This window comes from Suricata suricatta, chromosome 4 (assembly GCF_006229205.1).
Source record: "Suricata suricatta isolate VVHF042 chromosome 4, meerkat_22Aug2017_6uvM2_HiC, whole genome shotgun sequence".
In the NCBI taxonomy this organism is placed as follows: domain Eukaryota; kingdom Metazoa; phylum Chordata; class Mammalia; order Carnivora; family Herpestidae; genus Suricata; species Suricata suricatta.
In genome coordinates this window covers 1,457,974-1,462,381 of record NC_043703.1, presented here as the reverse complement: position 1 = coordinate 1,462,381, position 4,408 = coordinate 1,457,974, and positions in this window count along the sequence as shown.

Genomic DNA, 4,408 nt, shown 5'->3' with positions numbered 1-4,408 from the left:
TCCCAGAACCCCGCGGGCAGGCCAGCGCGAGGGGCACAGGAGCACACAGGGGTCCCGGCCAGGCCTGCGTGGAAGGCGGGAGCCCCGTGTCGCTTCAGCTCTTGTCGAGATTCAGCTTCCTTGAGCCTAATTTTTAAGTCACCTAAAAAACACATCTCCAAAGGCATCATAAAAGCGATTTCTGCAGATGAGGCTGCTTGTGAGGATGGAAGCGGGCCGGTTTCAGACAGCAGGCTGGCTTTCGCTGAGGCAGCAGGGCCGGGCTGTCCCCACTGACCCCGGTCACGCGCTGGGGCTGTGACTGCACCATCCCGGGCTCACGCGGGATTGCTGACAGCTCTGGAGCCTGGCCGGGACCCGAGCCACGTTCCACCGGGTGATTTCAGAGAGTTCTGGGCTCAGCACCGACCACTCTGTGTGACTGCGAGCAGCCAGGCGGGGGCCACGTCAGCGAATACGTGTCACCTGCAGTCCCGGTGCCGCCGCACCCCTGCCGGGCCCCTGCCTGAGAGCGTGAACATCGACTCTGACGTCCTCGGGCAGAACGCGGGCAGGGGCATCCGGAAGCTGGTGTCCTGTCCTACAGGGAGGGGACAGTGGACAACCGCACACGTGAAGGGAGGCTTGGGGCAGGGACAGTGGCCAGGGCAGCACATGCCACGAGTGTCCTAACGCCATCTGCGCCGCACCGGCCCGCCCGCGATGCCCTGCCCGTCTGTGCTCATCACTGTGCGGCTCTGCGTTCCGGCACCTGCTCTTCTTGTCACGCCGATTGGTCCATCCAAGTGGTCAGCCGTGGTTGTTACCGGGCTTTCTCTCTTAATTGGTTAAGTACAGCTCTGCCCTTAGGGCTTCGTTTTCAATTCCACGCCCCGCTGAGACTTTCTGTAAAACACACACCTTCTCTGGCCTCTGTCCGCCTGATGCTCAGAAGCGCTCGGCCGCCCTGCTCCGTGGCATGTGACCAGGGGATGGCCGGCCGGCTCTTGGAGAATGTGACGTGTCCCCTTAAGCAGGATGTGACACCTTCAGCCTGGATGCCCCTGGCTCTCAGAGGCTGCCTGTCCTTGCTCGGCTCCGTTTGCATCTCTGGGGCGAGTGTAGGCTCTGCCGGAATCCCGGGCCTCGAGCACTGCACACAGTCACGAGCCGGGTCTCTGGGTTTTCAGAGAAGGACGGAGAGGCGCGTCGGGCCTCCCCCACGTCCACCTTCAGCGTCTTCTCTCCACGTCTCCTAAAACCACGTCTGGCGCTCCCAGCGAGGCTCAGGGCGTTCAGGACGCGGGGTCCTCCAGGGCCCAGCGTGGGAATGAGCCCGGAGCATGCAGGGGCTGCCCCCTGGAGAGGGAGCTCTGGGCCCAGACCCGCCTCCTGACCCTGACGTCAGCATCGGGAGGGAGGAGGGGAGGAGGCATCCGCCGTCCGTTCCTGCAGGCGCAGGCCCAGGCGGGGCGAGGGCAGCGGGTTTCAGGGCCTGCACCTCCCGGCCTCCTGACAAGTGCGGCCCCCGCGCCCCGGGGGACGTGCCCGTGCCCCCACTTCCTGGGAAGCGGTCCCCCTCCACACACGGGGGCCAGGCCTGCTCTCCAGTGGCTCCTTTTCAGACCCCTGCCTGCCGCTGCCAGCACCAAGGGGACGTTTGGCCGCCGACGGCCCCCGTCATGGCTGCGGTTCCGCCCTGTGTGTCCCCCTGGCGCCCGCCTGGCGGCCGGGTGGCACCTCGTTCCGGACAGGGCTCGGGGCTGCGATGCCCGGCTCAGGCTCCGGCCGATGCAGCCGCGGGATTTCTCTGCAGGCCTCAGCTGCACACACAACGGCCGCATCTCGGGCACCTTGCGCACCTGCCATGTCAGCGGGAGCAGAGATAAAGTGTCTTGCCCTCAGCTTCATGCAGGGCTGCCGCAGGCGCGGAACCGTGGGGAGGAGCCTGCGGGGAGGGAGGCCCCACCCCCCACCCGCACACCCCCGCCTGTGTGACGCAGGGGCCAGAGGGGAGCCCTCACACACCAACCAGAGGCGAGGGTGGCGCTGGCCACGTCCCCTGTCCCGGCCTCTGCTTTCGGATCGATTCGAGGGGCCTACCGGGACCACCTGCACCCAGGCCTGGGTCTCCACTGCGGGCAGGGTGCATGCCAGCCACGGGCCTCCGCGCTTCTGGACAGATGGCCGTGGCTCTGGGGTTCTGGTGACCTGTTCGGGAATGCTAGGTCGCTGGCACGACCGACTCGGGAAAGCCCCGTGCCCACAATTACAAGCTGATGGTACAGGGTGCCACTCCAGAGGCCCGGAAGGAAGAGGCGGGCTGGGGGTCCTCCGGGGAATCAGGGTGTTTACCGGGGTTTATGGCGAGGATGTGACTGATGGAACCCCGCCCCCTCCTGGAAGCCAGAGGAGCAGGGAGGGGAGGGCTGTGCATGGGGCCCCGGCTGGGCTCCGGGAGCAGGGGAGCCGGAGGGCGGGCCGGGGACGCGGGTCTGCAGAGCGGGAGTGAGGCCGGGGCACAGCAAGCTGGGTTGCGGTGTCGGTCCTCGTGGCCTCCGGGTGAAAGGCCCAGGAGAAAGCAGCAGATGGGCAATGACGCAGGAGGGATGCTCAGCGGAGGCTCCGGTAAGCTAACCTGCCTGGACACGGAAGCCTGGTTCTCCAGGAAATGCCCCCATGAAAGGGGGGCCTTGCGGGCCTCCTGGGGTGCACCGGGGGCCCACCTCCACTTGGTTCTCTCCAAGCCTGGCCTTTTCCTAGGCAGGACTGCGCTCTCTGTGGTGTCTGTGCGCGTGGGACCGTGGTATCCGTTCCATGACGTCCAGGGCTCCTCCCGCTGGTGCCTGGTCCCCGCCCCTGCCCCCGCCCCTGCCATTCCCACTGCCCGCAGCCAGGGCCCAGGGCCATACACAGGTTCTTAGTGCTTCCCCTCCCCCACTGAGCCCCCTGGGGCGCAGCCCTACCCTAGTGTGGACTGGGAGCAGGCTCCACAGAGGACGTGGGAAGTGCGGGCCGAGGGGTCACGGGTCTGAGTTCTAGAACAGGCCCTGGCCACATCCCAGGCATGCAGGCCCCCCTCTTGCTCAGGGGGAGGCTGAGCGCCTGTCCCCCGCCAGCTGCCGTCTTGCAGGCTCTGTCGGTGAGCCAGCAGGGGTGAGGCGGAGCCGTGCTCTGAGGCATCCTCACGGGTGGGGAGCACGCACCACCTCTACCCTGTCGTCATCCCGGAGCACTGAGTGCGGTGGGCAGAGCAGCGCCAACCATCCCAGCACCTCGGTGCACGGAGGCAGGAACCCCACTGCGCAGCGGGTGCCGCCGGGGCCCAGGCGGGGGACGGGCACGTCTGGTGGGTGGCAGCCCGTCTCTCGCTCTCCCGGGACTTATGAAGAAAGGCAAACACTTCAAGAGTCCACATTCCAACTTGGGGTGGGAAGCACTGATTTCCATCTTAAAGATTTCAGAACCTGGTTCCGTCTTGCTCAGGGGAGGGTGTCTATTGTCCAGCTGGCCTGGGTGCCCTCACTTCCTGGGGCGGCGTCTCCCGTGCCATTTCCAGACACCTCCCCCCCCCCCCGGGGACAGTGCCAGCTGTTGGAAACGGGGAGAGTCCCTGAAAACAGACTGTCGTCTGCACTGGGAACTCCAGTGTTCAGGGCTGGTCCCGGCACTGGCCAACTGCCTTCCAAGCCTGTGTTCACGTTTCCGGGGCCTGGACCTCCCCACCCCGCCCCTTCCTATGCCCCCGACCCTGGCCAAGCACCTCCCCCAGGCTGGCATTTTCGGGAAGCCCTGCTAACGGGCCTCGGAGGCCTGGTGCCCGTGGTGTTTTCACGAGGGCACCAGGATGCAGGCCTCGGGACAGGCAGCCACGGCCTGGGCTGGCGGACCTCCCGCAGCACCCAGTCGGCGCCCAGTCAGTGCTCCTTAAACTGATCCGATTCTCAGTCTCCTGCGGATACTGCTGGAGGGGAAACGGCGTCCAGCTCCCTGGCCTTCCGAAGTGGAAGATGTCGGAGAGGCAGTGGGGACAGGTGCTTGCTCGGGCCCCCGTTTCTCACTGGAAGAGCCTCAAGTTCCACAGTCTCCTGTGGTCTGCTGGGCCGTAGTCAGCGGCTCCCTGAAGAGGGTAGACGCTCCTGACCTCAGCCCCTGGCGGGTCGGCGGCGTCTCCTGGGACAGAGCGCGCAGGCTGCACACCGGGGCCGTGGTCCCAACCAGAGGGACCTTCCTCCCTGAGTCTGGAACCCACAGAGACAGGAAGTGCTTTGCATCTGGGGCATCCGGGCTAAGCGTCTGTTTACAGCAGGCCCCTCCCGCCGATCCTGTCATGAGGCCACATCGACATCACCTCCTCTGGTGTGGACGTGAGGGCCAGGCGGCACCTTGCTTGAGCTGGGGACCCGGGAGGGAGAGGCCACCCGGCAGG